Raw genomic sequence first — 19,012 nt, forward strand, 5'->3', positions numbered from 1 at the left:
ATGAAAATAAAAACAATAGCGAATCATATAACCCCCCCCACAAATAACACAAAGATACAGCATCAGTGTACAACATTACAATATATATCTAAATAATCTCATTACAGAAAAAGTGTCCTCACACGTAATAACTCATGTGTATTGAAGGACCATGCTGTCCTACCCAATCATTCAACAGTCACGTTCGTTATATGCACCCAGATCTCAAGTCATTATTATTATTGGATTTATTAGTCATTTGTTCTTCGACTCACAACATTGTTAAAAACAAAAGTAAATATACTGCACCATAAAAACAAAATAATGAACAATGAACACTGCCATACAGCCACAGAAAGCTTTGGCAGAACACTAATACAAACAACATCATCTCAGTCTATCAAATGGTTGGGGGGAAAGGTAAGCCTTTACCTGGTGTCAAAAAGATGTCAGTAAAGGCACCAGGTGGACCTCACTTGGGAGTGTAGTCCACAGATGGGGAGCCACGACCAAAAAGGCCCTCTCTCTTGTCACCACCCTCTGAGCCTCTGTCAGAGGGGGGAATCTGGAGAAGGACCTTAGAAGAAGTTCTAAGGGTTTGGGTAGTTCATATCAGGAGAGGCGTTCCAGAAGATAATTGGGCTCCTTGGCCGTAAAGAGCTTTATAGGTCGAAACCAGCACTTTGAATTGAGCTGGGAAGCTGTCAGACATTCAACAGCCAGCACTTGTGTACAAATCCAACAGCAGATGAAAAGCCAATAAATAAAACAAGTATTTCTTCACACAGCACTCCCACAAGACATACTTGGATGGCTTGAAAATAGGATTCAACAAATTCATAGAACGTATTCCATTTTGAGACACAGAGATAATGCATTTCTGTCTCAACGGGAACAGTTTTCCAACCATGGGGATACATAACATTGGGTATTACAAATCTTATTTGGGGCTGAAATGCGATGTAAACTAGGTCTGTGCTGAATAAGAAATGAGGAACCAACTTCAACCTCCAGAAAAGGAGACAGAGGAAGATCATGAGGTCAACAAAATCCAGTTGTTGATGCCTTAATTCAGTTACTTGTGACTCACAAAGGTAAATCTAAGGTTGTGGATACACTAGTTGCCTACAGCAAAGCGTTTCCATTGGCCGCACCTGGAGGGGCAACAGGTTGGTCTGCCAATCAGTTGCAAAATCTGACTGAAGCTGAATTAAAAACAAACACTTGAGTTGATCCGACCAGATTATAGAGTAAATAAGGTAAGAGTTTGACTAGCGTCATGTGCCCCCATTTTCAGAAAAGAGAAGGGGAGATGCACTGGAACTGGCACAACAGTACATGTGTCTCTACCCTAAATCTTATTTTCATGGTGTGAAGAAAGTAGATAGAGTTTTTCTCCCTCTCATAATAATACTAGAACTTGGGACCACCCAATGAAGCTGAATGTTGGAAGATTCAGGACAGACAAAAGAAAGCTCTTCACATAGGGCATAGAGCTTCACACAACTCACAGAGCTGCGTTTCCAAGCACACTTAAAAACTACAGTTCCCAGGATTCTTCGGGGGAACCCGTGACTGTTAAAGAGGTATTTATTTATTTATTTAAACTATTTCTATCTGCCCTTCTACCCTACAATAGGGCACTCAGGGCGGCTTACAAAAATAAAATCAGACATGTACATAATAAAATTGTAAGCAGTAAAATCACAAAAACATTAAAATAAATTAAAATACATAAAATACAAGATACGCACACACACACATATATATATACATATATATAGGGATTGGTACTAAAGGGACTACAAAGGTAAAATTTAATGTAAAAGACATAAGGTATAAGAGTCGCTTTAAAGATATGGTGTGGTCATGGATAAGACCAGAGTCTGTGTGTCTTCCCGGAAGGATTGCTCCGCCTGTGGCTGCCTCTGAGAGAGCTCTGTCTCAGAGGAAGCTTTTTTCAGTTTAAAATCAGTCAAAAGGGAACTTTGGCTGGTATAAATGTTCTCCCAGGCAAGGGTGAACCGAGAGATTATCCACAGAAACTTCATTTGGGCTGTCGGTGGCTGGAATCGATCAGGAATTCCCTGGGAAAGGAAGGCATACCTAGCAGCCGAGGACGGAGTTAGGACTTCCAGCAAGCTGGCCTGAAAAAAAGCGAGACGTTTTTTCTTTTAAACGATCCACAACGGGCGAGCTTTCTTCTGTCTAATCTTATCATTTGGCTTAAATTATTACAGTAAAAGAGATTTGTTTAAGAATCAGAAATCAAGATACCTGGGTGAGTTACACTTCTCTCTTTTATACAAGGAATTAAGGAGGAGGAAAGAAAATTTAAAAAGCTTATCTTATTTTTTATGGCAAAAAGCTGGCCTGAATTTGGAAACTATAAAGATTAAAACGGATGAGGGGCAATTTACCCGAAGAGAAAATCTGATCTAGATGATTATTTGATTGATATATGTCTGGGACGACTTTTTCTTGGACTACTTTCTTTAGACGAATCTGCTGTTCGTGTATGTTACTAATTGTTCGGCGCTGTGAACCAAATTTGTTTTGCATTCTTGGACGTGCGGGAGATAAGAACTGTGCTGGCCAGATGCTGTCAACAGGCCTGGAATATTAACTCCCTTATTGCTGGAAAAAGAAGCAAATTACTCTTTGTTTGGGAATTGTGGCTATATTGGAAATTTGAAGGGTTTTTTCTTCGGCTTTAAGAATGACAATCAAAGAAGTAGCAGAGACCCTGGATGTATCCCTGGAAGGGTTTTCCCCTCTGGATATGTTTCAGAAGATAATGGATGAGATTAAGATAACGAAACAAGAACTGGGACAGAGTAGACAAGAGATGGCAACTGAATTTGGTAAAGTGAAACAGGAGCTGAAAGAAATAAAGGATTATATGAGAAAAGGAGCAGATGGACAAGCAATAGAAGATGAAAAAGAAATTAAAGGGAAGGAGCAAATTCTGGAGATTGGATCAGATATATCAAATGTGGAATTGGAAAAAGATTTGGACTTTATGGCAAAAATTAAAGGGAGGATGCAAGTCCTGGAGATTGGAACAGATATATCAAGTGTGGAACTGGAAAAATATTTGGAGTTTGTGGATCCTGGAGATAAAGATTACTGTTTGGAATTCGGCGTTGTCCCTGGAGAAATTGATGAAGATATCAGAGAGAGAGTAGCCTCGGTGGTTAGGAATGCGTTTTACCAACTTCGGTTGGTAGCCCAGCTACGTCCCTATTTGAGTAAAGAGGACCTTACATCAGTGGTACATGCTCTGGTAACCTCACGTTTGGATTACTGTAATGCGCTTTACGTAGGGCTACCTTTGAAGACAGTTCGGAAGCTACAACTAGTGCAAAATGCGGCGGCCAGATTGCTGACAAGGACCAAGCGGTCTGAGCATATAACACCTGTTCTGGCCAGCTTGCACTGGTTGCCAATATGTTTCCGGGCTAGATTCAAAGTGTTGGTATTAACCTATAAAGCCTTATACGGTGCGAGACCACGATACCTTGCGGAACGCCTCTTCCGATATGAACCGGCCCGTGCACTACGTTCTGCTATGAAGGCCCTCCTCCGGGTTCCAACTCACAGGGAGGCCCGGAGGGTGATGACAAGATCTAGGGCCTTCTCAGTGGTGGCCCCCGAACTATGGAACAGTCTCCCCGAGGAAGTACGCCTGGTGCCGACTCTGCTCTCCTTCCGGCGCCAGGTCAAAACCTTCCTATTCTCTGAAGCATTTTAAGTTACACTGATTTACTTTTAAAAATGTTTATTGTATTGGATTGATGATTGTATTTTAGTATTATTTTGTTATTCATTGTATTTTTATGCTATTTTATGTTCACCGCCCAGAGAGCTATTGCTAGTCGGGCGGTATATAAATTTAATAAATAAATAAATAAATAAATAAAGTTATCAATGCTTCGATGGAATTTCTGGACTGGAATGATTTGATGGAACTTGAAAAAGAGAAAATTTATAGAATTAATTCCAGATATGTGACAATGGAAAAACTCTCAAGAGATGTGCTAGTGCATTTCGTAAAAAAGAGGAACAGAGATATGACTTTACAACAATATTTCAGCAACACATTCAGAATTGACGGCAAGGAAATATTTGTGATGAAGGAAATTCCCATCAGACTCTTACTATATGACTATGGCTATGACAGCAAGATTATTATGGGTGCAAGGATGGAAGTTGGAAGATGGAATTAACACTGATAATGGAAAAATGGCTATTGAAATTACTGGACTTAGCAGACTTGACGAGATGGATTAATTGACATGTTTATTTGGAGAAAAATCGATGGATATATTTCTCAAGGAGTGGAAACCTCTCTTTGACTTTTTGCGGAAAGAATAAAGTGATGTTAATGAGATTTGATGATTAATTAAGATAACTACTGGAGGAAAGTGATTTTGTAATATATTAAGAGACAGGTTTGTTATATATCATAGACCTACAACTGATGTGCGACAAATCGGAAGTCAACATTTTATTTTTATTGTTTAATCTGTTTCTTTTTTTGTTTTGTTTTGTTTTGTGTTTGAAAATTTGAATAAAATTAATGGAAAAAAAAAAAAAGACCAGAGTCTGTGAGAATTTCACACATACACACGGACACACATAATTTGTTTCAATTCAGATATGAACCCATAGCAGTGTTTTTTTGTCTTTGTCCTTCTTCTTCTTCTGAAACATACTGGAAACCTCCCTGATGTACGCGTTCCAGCTGGGAGTGGCCAGCTTGAATTCGTGCCAAGTTTCATCCACCGTCGCTTGAACATCTGGAATGAAGGTGCCAGAGTCTCCCTCTGCACAAACTGTAACCAGTGAGAATGGAATGAGATGAGCGGCAAACTCGCGGGCTGGTTTGTCTGCTTTGCACATTCCTTTCTCAAAGTCCGACTGCGTGTCCCAAGGGGAGGGCAGAGCCCAAATGATATGGGGATTTGCTGCCTCCTTCACTGAGCATGCAACGAGAAATGGGTGGCCAGGCTAAAGCAGTGGACTTTTAACCTTTCCTGCTGCTGACAGTGTATGAGAGTACTTTCAGCACACTCTGCCAAAAGTAAACAGGGGTAACCAACCTGGTGCCCTCCAGATGCTGTTTGCCTACAAACAAATCAGAATGAATGCTCACTAAATAGCCAGCGTCCTCTAATCTCACTGACAACAAGTCAGGATGAATGCTCAGCAAACAGGTCACTGGGAAGCACCCTAAGCATAAGTATAAAACACCTTGAGAAGGATGACTTTTCACTAGGCACTTGGGCAGAATAGAATACTACTTGGGTACTTTGCACTATATGTATTTGTTGGTTAAATTGCCAAAGATTCAGGCCCCCTCTACACCATACATTTAAAGCAGTATTATACCACTTTGAACAGTCATGGCTTCCCCAAAGAATCCTGGGAACTGTAGTTTGTTGAGGGTGCTGAGAGTTGTTAAGAGACCCCTATTCCCCTCAGAGAACTACAATTCCCAGAGTGGCTTATCAGTTCATCCCTTTTCCCAGGGGACTCTGGGAATTGTGAGGGGAATAGGAATCTCTTAACAACTCTCAGAACTCTCAACAAGCTACAGGTCCCTGGATTCTCTTTTTTCTGGGGGGAAGCCATGTTTAAATTGGTATGATACTAATTTAAATGTATACTGCAAATGGGGCCTGACTCCCCCCCTTCTTTCTTTCTTTCTTTCTTTCTTTCTTTCTTTCTTTCTTTCTAAAAAAGTAAGCTAAAAAGCCATGAATGGATTCTGGAATATTGCTGAAAGGTTCTCTGTTGTAATGAAATAGGCAACAGATTAGCGCAGTTTAAAGAAGCTAAAATGTGGGGTGTGTGAATTAGTTTCTCTTCACACTTTTGTGCCCCACTTTGGAGGCTTTTGACGAAGGGCAGATAATAAATATTTTAAACAAATAAAACATATGTGGTGATGCGATGGAAAGCAACTGCCACTAGGTGACACTGCTTGCCAGCCCATTGTAGAGTGGGAAAATCCTTCAGCCTGGAAACATATTTTAGAAATTTGAAATGTAACTTAACTTCATTCTTCCCCAGGTCAGGGTCATAAGCCACATGGATTAACATGTCATACAGTACTGTCACTGTTAATTTTTATTTATTTATTAGATTTATATCCCGCCCTTCCTTCCAGCAGGAGCCCAGGGCTATTTTACTTATTTATTTTGGCATCTTAAATTCTAGCTTTAAACACACCAGTTCTTGAGTGCTCAATGCATTCCTAATACGTTATCCAAGTAATTCTTACAACCATCATGTCATTCCCATGTTGCAAATGGATGCCTGAGGCTGAGAGAGAGGGAGAGAGCTGGTTAAACTTCGGTTGAGTTTATTTATTTATTACATTTTATATCCCACCTTTCCTCCAAGGAGCTCAAACGGCTCTCCTTCTCTCCATTTCATCCTCATAACAACCCTGTGAGGTAGGTTAGGCTGGGAGACAGTGACTGGCCCAAGGTCACCCAGTGAGCTCCATGGCTGAGTGGGGATTCAAACCCTGGACTCCCACATCCGGGTCCAACACTCTAACCACTACACCACACTGCTCAAGCAGATTTGGGCAAGAGAACTTCCCAGCACATACGGTTAGCTTCTAGATTGCGCCACCTCTCCCTCTGTTGCTAAGTGCTTGTAATTATGTAAAGTGCTTTCCAATTAGATTGCTCTTACAAAAGCTCATTAGAATTTTCTTTCTAGATGGATAGGAGAAGCACAGGACCTCTCTTTTTTGGGGGGAATGCATTTCCTTTTTTCTTTTTGCAATGCAAAAGTGGCCACTCTTTAGCCAAAAGGCAACCAATGTTGTTCCTTCCAGATGTTGCTAACTCCCATGAGAAAAAGTCTTTGTAAAAGTGCATAGAGTCCTCCCCCATTTCTGGTTTCTGTCCTTACAGCCTGATTTAGGAAGCCCAGGCATTCCTCAACTTTCAGAAACCCTGACACATAGGCAGTGTGCACACTCCCCCTTACTCTGCATCCGGTGTGGTCCCACTGCTGCTTTGGGAAGCACTGCGCACACAACCGTAACAAGAACAATCCATATCTACCCTCTAGCTTCATTTCTCCCCAAACTAGCTTTGATCTGAATTAAGAAGAACGACTTGGCAGGTCTACACCATATATTTAAAGCACACCCAGAGCACATTTAGAGCGCATGACTTCCCCCAAAGAATCCTGGGAACTGTGGTTTGTTAAGGGTGCTGGGAATTTATAGCTCTATGAGGGGAAAACCGCAGTTCCCATGATTCTCTGGGGGAAGTCATGCGCTTTAAATGTGTGTTGGGTTTGCTTTAAAGGTACGGTGTGCATTTTAAGCCAGTAATGTGTACACAGCCTGGGACTGAAAATCCCTCAGCATTCCACAGGATCAGGGCCTCAAAACCAGAAGGGACTGGAATACATCAGCAGTGGGGGACCTCTGGCCCTCCAGATATTGCTGGACTCCAAATTCCTATCAGCCCCAGCCAGCACGGCCAGCAGTCAAGGATGCTGGGCACCATGTTGCCTACCCCTGCTTTAGCCTTTCCTTAGGGCAATGGTCCCCAAACTTCTTTCCCCACAGACCACTTAAAAAGTGCTGATGGTCATAGTGGACCATTAAATTATGTTTCTGCCTGTTGCAGCAATCGTAACACACTGTGCTAGGCGCTGTATGATTTTTTATTTCATTTTCATTGCTTCTTTTCTTTCTTAAATTGTATTTTCTATTACAATTTGCATTTCATAGAATTCAAACTGCAATATGATAAAATGCAATAAAGAAGTAAAAAGGAGCAATCAAATGCAATTAAAATCGATATAAATGTTTAATGCAGACATGCCACGGACCACCTGAATAAAGCTCGCAGACCAGTGGTGGTCCTAAACCACAGTTTAGGATCCTCTGCCTTAGGGAAGTTGTTAGCATGTCTAGTACATTTCAGTTGCCTTTTTGCTACCTTTTCCAACTCGACAATTTTCTTTCTTTCTTTCTTTCTTTGGTAGTTTTCTTGGTCTCAGATTTGTCTCCAAACCTGGACTTCAGCAGTGCAAACCTGGACTGTATATATTTAGCAAAAAAGGATTTTTTAAAAACAAAAAAAGCAGCTAAGGTTTGTGCCAGCTAAACATTTCCCCACCCCATCACGCCAGGCCTGTGTTCACAGTAAGGCAGCAAGTGACAGACAGGAGGCATTACTAGCAAAGGCCTGATGAACCCCCCTTCCCCTTCCCCCAGACCCATTTTCAGACATAATGAAGGTATTTTCCTTTATGGAAAGCATGTGAGATTAGAGCCTAGTCTCGAAGATCCAAGGCCGACATTCCTTCCAGAGTTGTCTCTCCAAGATGCTTTAACTGCTAATTGCCTGGAAACAAAAGCCAGGACAAGCAACCTGAAATGGGAAGAGTCCACAGGCCATGCCAAATAATGATGCTAATGAAGTCTCCTGGTTCCACACCCACAGTGGCTGGGACACCAGGTGCCGGTGATATGAAATGCAGGGAAATATTCCAGCATAGGGCTGCATTTGAATGCATTGTTTGAGGGTTTTTAAAAAACCCACAACAACCACATTGCATTTTTAATCAGTTTTCGTTTATAAAACCGTTTCAAGCAATAACAAAATAGTAGAACAAAATTTAAAGCCACTCCTTCGAATATTTGAACCTGAAGATTGATTGGAATTAATGCAAACTATTTTGCAGAATGTTCTCATGCTTTCAGGGCTGTGGAGTCGGAGTCGTGGAATCGGAGTCAGAAGCAATTTTGGGTGGAGTCGGAGTCGGTAGAAATGTACCGACTCTGGATTCAAAATAAATTTTGATTGACAAACTTTTTAAAATATAAATTCAAAATGTCAAAGAAGCTTCCCAGGAAGTCAGCTGTAGTTGAGCATTTCACCAAAACTCAAGATGGAAAACATTTTGTGTGACAGTGTATGACACAGGACCCAGATGAAGACAACTGCTGTGATGCCAAGATCAGCGCATATTCAGGCAGTGATAAAAATGCTCCTACGAGAGCTTCCAATTTAAAAAGACATTTACAGCCCTTTCCAGGCCTGTGGAGTTGGAAGCAATTTTGGGTGGAGTAGGAGTTGGAGTCGGACAGTAGAAAAATAGAGGAGCTGAAGGTCTGGCGTACCGACTCCACAGCCCTGCATGCTTTTAATTGTTTTTATTAGGATTATCTTGGGTTTTTTTTAACCCATTGTAAAACTGTCCAGGGTTTATATAAAGTAGGTGGGACAGAAGAGGAAGAAAGGGGCCCAGTGGGTGGTTTTGCTCTTTTACTTCTGGATCCCTTCCTTCTCCTTCCTGTTTAATCAAGCCCTTCATTTGGTTTCAATGCTTGCAGTGCTGTTCAAATTAGGGTTGCCAGGTTTTTGGCCTGAGATTGATCCTGTATCTTTAGAAGAAGAGAGAGTCAGCCAAGTGCAGGTGTTTTTGCAACTCTGTAATGGGAAAAACCACAAGGTGGAATTCTCCCTTCCCCCTCCACAACTTTTAAAGATAAAGATACAGAAGACCTCTTGGGCTCTTCCGTATCTTTAAAAGTTGTGCAGGGGGAAGGGGGAATTCCGCCTTGTGGTTTTTCCCATTACAGAGTTGCAAAAACACCTGCACTTGGCTGACTTTCTCTTCTCCTAAAGATACAGGATCAGTCTCAGGCCATGGACCTGGCAACCCTAGTTCAAATACTTTGGTTTGATCCCATGAAAGATATCAGCTGCTAACCAGCTCTCAAGAGATGGCTGCTTCAATTCAGCTCACATCGACCAAATTGAAGATCTTCTTCCAGGTAGCCCCCGGGAGGTTGCCTAGAAGGGAATGCGGCCCTCGGGCTCAAAAAAGGTTCCCCACCCCTGCCTTAGGGGGAACAGCTGTGACACAGTGCTACACCTTAGTAGGCCAGGCTCCAGCATTTTGTGTAGGCGATCATGGGGGGGGGGAAGGTCTGCAGTTCCCCTGCCCCTTCCCACCAAATTGAAGACATATCCTTTAATCTTTTTTGAAAGAGAGATGGCCTGCCTCATGTCCAAAGGGCGAGGCAAGGCTGCCGGCTGGCTCAGCAAGTTTATATAAGGAACAATGCATCAATCTAGTGCTTGTTTGTTTTTCTCCTGGTGTGCGTGTCTCTAACCAACACAAACTGCAAAGCTAAGTTCACCTCACAGGGTGCTGCTCTAAGCACCCGATGCATCTTCACCTGCATACTTGTGCAGGGTGCTTCCATACTAGGCGTTGAGTGTGGAATTGCTACCCTGTGCATCCACCCGCTTTTTATAGGTCACCTGCAAGACGCCGTCATCAAATTGCTGTTCTCCTGTGGTCCTTATGTCTATTTATCTATTTATAAAAATATTTGTATGCCACCGTTAAAAACATTAAGGCAGTTTACATGTTTATGGCAACAACCCTAGAATAAAAAAAACACATTAAAAATGCAATAAAAACAGAGGTCAGTTGTTACGAAAAAAAAGCATGTTCTGCATAGGCCTGGCGAAACAGAACGGTTCTCAGCAGGCGCAAAAAAGTTAAAACCGAAGGTGCGTGCTGAATCTCTGTTGCCAGAGAACGGAAAGGCTCCATTTCATGTCAATGAGTCTCGTCAATTCGGGGGACGACCAGAGCCGCTCCTGCAGATGATCTCAGTGATCAAGATGGGATACAAGGGTTCAGGCGGTCCCTAAGATACCCTGGACCTAAGTTGTTCAGGGCTTTGTAAATTAATACAAGGATTTGGTAGTGGATGGGTAGCCAGTGCAGATGTTTTAAAAGTGGTGCCACATGTTTTCAGCCATTTGTTGCCATCTGGATGCTGTATTTCGCACCAGCTGGAGCTTTGATCCAGGCTACAAGCAGCCTCACATAGAGTGCACTGCAGTAATCTAGCCTTAAGGTTACCAACGCATGGACTACAGAGGTCAGGCTATCCCTGTCCAGGAACGCCCATAGCTGATGAACCAGACAAAACGGGTAAAAGGCACTCCTAGCCACAGAGGATACTTGGGCCTCTAGTGACAAAGATGAATCCAGGAGTACCCCAAGGCTACGGACCTGGTCCTTTAGAGGGAGTGCGACCCCCAGAACAGGTAACCTGCCTATCTCCCAGACATGTGAACCACTTACCCAAAGAGCATCCATCTTCTCAGGATTCAAGCACAGCTTATTGGCCCTCATCCAGTCCACTACAGCATTCAGACACCGATCCAGAGTGTCCACAGCCTCTCCTGATTCAGATGTTATGGAGAGACAGAGCTGCGTGTCATCAGCATATTGCTGACACCTTGCTCCAAAACTCCTAATGACCTCTCCCCATGGTTTCATATAGATGTTGAATAGCACTGGGAAGAGAATAGTACCCTGCGGAACCCCATAGCACAAGTGCCAGGGGGCCAAGGAACACTCACCCAGTGTTACTGTCTGGACACGACCCTGAAGGTAAGAGCAAAACCACCGTAATACAGTGTCTCCACTACCCATCCCACTGAGCCAGTCCAGGAGGATACCATGGTCAATGGTATCATATGCTGCTGAAAGATCAAGCAGAAGTAACGGTTGCACTCCCCCTGTCTCTCTCATGATAAAGGCCATCCATCAGGACAACCAAGGCTGATTCTGTTCTGAAACCAAGTCTGAATCCAGATTGTGATGGATCTAGATAATCAGTCTCATCCAGGAATTCCTGCAATTGCTCTACAACCACCTTCTCCACCACCTTTGCCAAGAAAGGGGTGTTGGCAACTGATCTATAGTTGCTACACTCCATCGGGCCCAGTGTAGGCTTTATAAGAAGTGGACACACCATTGCCTCTTTAAGTGCAGTGGGCATCACACCAATCCGCATTTCAGTCACCCCATTCCAGCTAACTTTAATAAGCCATGATGGACATGGATCTAATGAGCAGGTAGTCAGGCACATCACTCAAGCATCTTGTCCATATCATCAAGGCGCATTAACTGGAATTGATCTCACAACACTGGGTTTGACGTTGCGTTGCGTTACCTTGGCTGGCACTGCCACAATAGTAGTGTCTAAATCACTGTGGAGCCAAGCAACTTTGTCCTCAAAGTGTTTAGCTAGGTGGTTACAATTGGACATTGTATGCTCCAGAGGTCCATCCCCCTGGTCAGGAGTTACCAAACTCCAAACCACATGGAACAACTCAGCCAGACGGTTCCTTGAGGACATAACGGAGGCAGCAAAGTAGGATCTCTTTGCTGCTCCCACCACCATATGGTAGGCCCAATTGTGAGCCCAAACACGTGCTCACTCTGCTCCAGAGTAAGATCTATGCCCAGGGCCAGCACCAGGCGTGACTGGGCCCTTGGGCACCAGCCTGCCCCGGGTCCCCCGATCCCAGCCCCCCCCAAGACTGTGCGGGACTGCTCCACCTACCTCCTCTCTTTCTGTGAATGTCCTGTGCGCTGGGCACGCAGGTCACTGCCATCAACCAAGATGATGGCAGAGGCTTCTCTAAGGGGCTGATACTCCCGCCGCCATCTTCATTGATGGCACGCATGCATGCTACGCTGCGTGCGAGCACATGCCTGCCATCAATCAAGATGGTGATAGGGGCATCAGCCCCTTAGAGGAGCCGCTGCTGCCATCTTGGTTGATGGCAGCTGCACGTGCAGGATGCAGGGCATTCACAGAAATGGAGGAGAGGTAGGTGGGGCGGGCAGGCGCCACAGGCCCGCACAGTCTGCAGTGGGGGGGCTGGGAGTGCCTCCTTTGCGATCTGCGGCAGGGTTGGGAGTCAATCCTGCTGAGGATCGCAGAAGGGGGAGCACTACCCCCACACCCTCTGGACAGCAGGGGCCCTCAGACAGGGCCTGACCTGGCCTCCCTTTGGCTACCGCCCTGTCTATGCCACTTATGCTCTGTCCCTCAGCTCCTCAGTATACCAAGGAGCAAAGTGGGCTCCACAGCACCAGAGAGGGCTGTGATGTTCCTATATTAATGTATATATGGTAAGTGTTGGTTGTTTAGAAGATACATGGTAAGTGGAGTGAAAGAGGAGGGGGAGTGAATGGGCAGTAGAATGCTAGATGATTGGCTGAGTGTTTAAAATGGCTGAACGTATAAAAGGAAGAGTGAGAGTGGAATCATGGGGGAGAAGAGAAAGAGTGGGTTGCTTGGTGGGGTTTGAGAGAGTTGTTTGCCAGGAGAGAGTGGAGAAGGAGGGGGGTGGAGTTCGGATTAGTATTGAGTAAAACCATATGCTTATGTGCCTTAAGAAGAAATCTTGTTAATCTTGTTAGCTTTGTTATCTTTAATAAATACTTAATTTGGTTTACCAAAGGCCTGATCCTTGGCTGCGGTTTCACAGACCAGAAGGGAGGGTAAGGTAATGACCAAGGCTGAAGGGGAACTGTAACAAATGGTGGCAGCGGTGAAGAGAATAACAATACCAGTATTCAGAGTCTCTGGGAATACTAGTATTAGGACGTGACTGGTGGTTGCCTAGCAGGGGGATCTGTTGAGATCTGTGCTAGAGCGGGTAGAGAAATAAAAAAAAGGACAGTCCGGACTGGTGGAGTCCCTGGTGGTGCCTAGTGACAGGCAGTAGCCACGCGCAGGTAGGAACCTGACAGGGAGAGCCAGGGAAGGGCGTCACAAGGGCCCTCAGGAGGGATCATGTAAATGGCCTACAAGTCTCACAATTCAGGAATCGATCAGATTCCGTCCGTTTCCAAGGGTGGACCATCTCCAGGGGACAATTGCCGCTGCAAGACCAAGCCTCACCAGGGAGTGGTCTGACCATGAAAATAGGGCAATAGCCATCCCACCAATTTCCAGACCACCACCCTCCCCACATGGAGCAGAAGACTAGATTGTGGTTATGCCCTGCTCTGTGTGTTGGACCAATTACTATTTGAGACAGGCCTATAGTGGCCATGGAGGCCATGAACTCCCTAGCTGGACCTGAGGCAGCCCCAGCATGGATGTTGAAGTCACCCAAAACCACCGTTCTGGGTTCCTCCAGTACTGCACCTGAGACAACCTCAGCCAGTTCGGTCAGGGAGGCTGTTGAGCAGCAAGGTGGGCAGTACACCAACAGCATCCCTAATCTGTCTCTTTGGCCCAGCATCAGATGCAGGCCCTCCAGTCCCACTCCAAGAGAGAGGGGTTTCCCAGCGATAGAGAGTGAGCTCCTATGGACTACAGCAACACCTCCCCCCTGCCCCTCCAGTCTGGGCTGATGTCATACTGAGTACCCAGGTGGACAGATCTGAGTCAGATCTGGGCCACCCAGCTCCCCTCCCCAGATCTCAGTGATACGCACCAGGTCAGCCCATTCATCCACAATCAAATCATGGATCAACATGGTTTTGTTATGGATCGATCTGGCATTCAACAGTGGAACCACCAGATTTTGGGAGACAGTGGTAGAGCATCTATTAGTATCAAGTATAGGGGAGACCCCAGAGAGGGATATCAGGTCTAAGCACCTATCATCACCCCTCCAACGTCTCCTTCTACCCTGCCTGCCCTTCCCCTCGATCACTGAGATTGCAAAACAGTCCCCTCCTCCAGTATTCTCCCTCCAAGACACATCGTATATGTAGAAACACTCTGCTATAATTTTTTTTTAAATCAATATGCTGCCCTGGGCTCCTGCTGGGAGGAAGGGTGGGATATAAATCAAATAATAAATAAATAAATAAATATTCCAAGCTGTGCAGACATCAACACACAACAATTAGACCACAATACAGTCCGCCCTAAATATACACACCCTCCAACAAAAGGAACAAAACAAATAAGCAGGCATCCCACCCCATCTCTCACCTGGGGCATACATAATCACTTCTCTACAGTAGTGTAGTGACAAATTCAGACGTGCAGGGTCCCTGCATGATAGTTATGCCACATCCCATCACAGCCATGCCCCCACTTGCTTGCTCTCAGTTATATCCACACTCCTCAGTTCTTCCCTCTCACAATTTCTCCCACACAACAGATGCCCCTAGGAGCCAATCAGCATGAAAGGGGAGAGTGTCAGCTAATGAGAAGAATCTTGTCAGTGGCTGATCTACCTGCTTTCACTCGGATTGGCTCCAATCAGCAGGAAAGGACAAGGAAGCATGTTAGAAGACTCTTCTCAATGGCCAAAATACTCCCCTTTCATGTTGGCTTATAAGATGTTGGAGACACAAGGAGGCTGCTGGGAGCCTGCTCCCAAAAAAGTAGTGTCTAAGACCCCCTGAGACCCTGGACCACTACACTCCTGCTTCTCTACCTCTGTATATCTCTTTTAAAACCTTGGAAAAATGTATTATTTATTATTATTGCTGTCGTTGTTATTTGGAAAAGGACACCATTCCTGTAGCATAGATTACGACCTTTTAAAAAGAGGCATGGTTTTGACAGGTGCAGCAATGTGTCAGGCAGGTGAGCCTATTGTCATACTTCATTATATCTAGTTCAAAAGATTTACAACTCATCCATCAGCGCAGACACCAGGGCAGGGTACAGTGTAAAATAAAAGGAACAGCCAACATACAGACAGACAACAATGATGATCTCATCAAACACAGAGACCTCTAAAAACAACAGACACCTAAAAACAACAGATCAAGGTAAAAAATCACCTGCTGAAGAACGCTTACAATTCCTGCACAAATGGCTACGTTTTAACTTAGCGCCGAAACAATAACATGCAGCTATGTCATAGGAGTGCAGGAAACTGCCTGTGGGATGCGTCAGGCCATTGTTTTTTCTAGCAGAGTATTGTCCTCGCCCTTTTGGCCTGGCAGACCAAACCTATTTCTCTTTCCCCCCCCCCTCCCCACCCATATGGGCCAACTTTAGCATGTGGGCTGGACCACCCGTCAATCATCTGATGTCAGGGGATGGCCTTCTGTTCAAGTTGGCCTGCAGGGCTGGAGGGAGATAGCAGAAAGAGCTTGCTCAGCCCTGAGGGCAACGTTTCCCAAACGCACACCAGCCCGCTGACTGACTTGGGAAGTGCTGCACACAAGAGTGAGCAAGCTTTGCAAGCCCTGCGCTCGGGAAGGGCTCAGCACAGGGCTTGCAAAGCCTTTTGCACAGAGCTTCCCAAACGCCTGACAATCAGCTGCTTGCCGGGCGCTTGGGAAATGCTGCACAAGGGGCTTTGCAGGCCCTGCCCGTTCGCCAAGCCCCACATTTACTTGGCCCAGGTCAGGCGTTGGGTATGACTTGCCCCAAACAGCCTCATGGGCCAAACAGGGAGGCCTGGGGAGGCAAATCTGGCCTGTGGGCCAGAGGTTCCCCACCCCTGGTCTACACAGAGCAGACTGCCAGGAGCTCTCCAAAGTTTCAGATGGGGGACATTCCCAGCCTTACCTGGAGATGCTGAGGATTGAACCTGGGATTTTCTGCATACAAAGCAGTTGCTCTGCCACTGAGCTATGGCCAGTAGCATAGTGGCAAATTCAGAAGTGCAGGGTCCCTTCATGATAACCACAGCCACGCCCCCTTTTTTTGCTTTGGGGTTGAGAATGAGCTCCTTGTTAATGCTTCCTCCCACAACAACAGACACCTCTAGGAGCCAATAAGCAGGAAAGGAGAGTGTTAGCTACTGAGAAGAGTCTTCTCAGTAGCTGACTCACCTGCTATCATTCAGCAGGAAGGACAAGGAAGCATGTTAGAAAACATGTTCTAGTCTTCTAGTGGCTAACGCACTACCGTTTCAAGCTGATTGGTTTGTAGGATGCTAGAGACATAGGGGCCCCTGCTCCCAAAAATGTAGGGGACCTAAGACACACACCCCTGAGACCCCAAACAACTAAATCCCTGGCTACAGCCCTTCCCTATTGTTTGGGCAGAACACAGCAAGTTGCACACTCTATGAAGTGCTATACCGCTCCCTGCAAAAGATGGAAAGTCAATTGCAACTCTGCATGCCGCCTACAATGGAAGAACAGTGAACGGGTAATGCTTGGAGTCCGCAGGGTGGCCGTACCCCTATTCTATCCCCTGGTTCATATATTTCCTGTCTATTCGGCGGCTCTTTCTGTGGCTCGAGAGCAAGCATGCCCTCTCTTCACTACCCCACCTCCAACATCTATATGACCAGGTGCCCCGTGGAATAGCCAGTTGAAGAGATACACGGCTACCATGATTCTCTCTCCCTGAAAGAAAAGAAAAAAGAGAGGGGGTGATCATACGGGGCCTCCACAAGCATAGATGCTTGGAAGTGCTTCCAGACTATGGCTATTTTCAGGTGGGATTCAATCACATACTGGCAAATGCAGGTTGCTGCAATTATGCTTGATTAGGAGGTCTTGTGCAAGGAAACCACTTCCCCCCAAAGATCTGACTTTTTGCAATAAGGAAAGTGGCAGGGAAATGCACTGGATAACCCTTGCTTGGATGCAACATCATCAAACCTCTCTGCAGACAAATCAGGACGAATGCTCGATGAACAGATCATCCGTAATCAGTGTTTGCACAGAGCACCCAGCTCGTGCTAAATGTGATCAACAAAAGGGGAACAAGCGAGCTCTGCTTGGTGGGGAGGGTGCAGCTCCCACTATAATGCAAAGCCACACATCATTTTTTAAAGGCACAGAGGCAGGGCTGGCCCTTCCATTAGGGAAACTGAAGCAACTTCCTTTGGGCGCTGTGCACAGGGCGCAGTGAATTGACACCCCCCTCGGCCCACTGCTTGCCTTTGGTGGCCAGCCCTGCTGCCTCCTGGCCACCTAGCAGCGAGGCCCTTTGTCTCCACCTCTTCCTTCCCTGCCTTGCTCTAGGAAGGACCAAGGGGTGTTCTCGGAACAAAGCATTTTGGGCAGGGGGGGCATGAAAGTACCTGCACCACCTAGTGATGCACCACTGGAAGGGGGGGAGTTTGAAGGGACAGATAGTAAAAAGCAGCCTTCCCCATCCTGGTGCCTTCCACATGTTGTTGGATCACAACTCCCATCATCCCTAACACTGGCCATGCTTACTGGGGCTGATGGTATTGTAGTTGGAAACATCTGGAGGGCACCAGGTTGGGAAAGATTGACCTAGGTGGCTCTGAGTCAGGTGGGTGGGGTCAAGTCCCTGCTGATGAACAAGCCCTTCCTGCTTAGTCAGCGGAAAATGACTACCTGCACTGGCAAAAAGGTAATGACATATGTGCGTCATTTTTCGTCAAATAGGAAATCTTCTACAGTGCCGTGCAAAAGCATTTCTTCCCCACTTATTATTATATTCAGAAGCGCTAGAATTCTTTGCTTAAACAATAACAGAGACCCCAAGTTTTTGTTGTTTCCTGCTGTGGTTTTGATTTTATTATTTATTTATTTATTTATTAGAATGTATATCCTGCCCTTACTCCCAGTAGGACTATCAGCAATGTATTACAAATGTTTGGAGGAGGAACTCTTATTACCTTTACAGTATACAATGAATTCTATTTTGCAAGAGGGGAAGATACCGGATAGTTGGAAAAATGCCAATATAACATTAATACCTAAAGAGGAGCAGGATTTAACCAAAACAAAAAATTATCGGCCAATATCTTTATTGAATAATGACTACAAAATTTTTACAATGATTTTGGCTGAAAGAATGAAAATAATATTGCAACAATTTATTCAGGAAGATCAAGCGGGGTTTTTACCTAAAAGACAATTACGTGATAACGTCAGGAATGTTTTGAATGTGTTGGAATATCTAGAACAACGAAATGATATACAAGCAGCTTTGATTTTCTTGGATGCTGAGAAAGCATTTGATAATTTGAATTGGAAATTTATGTTTAAGGTTCTAGAGCAAATGGACTTTGGAGATAATTTTATAAAATGGATCAGATCGATTTATACATCACAGAAGGCACAGATAATTGTCAATGGGGATTTAACGGACTCATGTGAAATACAAAAGGGTACAAGACAGGGATGTCCACTGTCCCCTCTTTTATTTATTTTGGTTCTAGAAGTGCTGCTTAGAGACATAAGGCATGACAAAAGAATTTCGGGAATAAAGATAAAAAAAGAGGAATATAAACTGAGAGCATTTGCTGAC

Source organism: Rhineura floridana, chromosome 15, assembly GCF_030035675.1.
Source record: "Rhineura floridana isolate rRhiFlo1 chromosome 15, rRhiFlo1.hap2, whole genome shotgun sequence".
In the NCBI taxonomy this organism is placed as follows: Eukaryota; Metazoa; Chordata; class Lepidosauria; order Squamata; family Rhineuridae; genus Rhineura; species Rhineura floridana.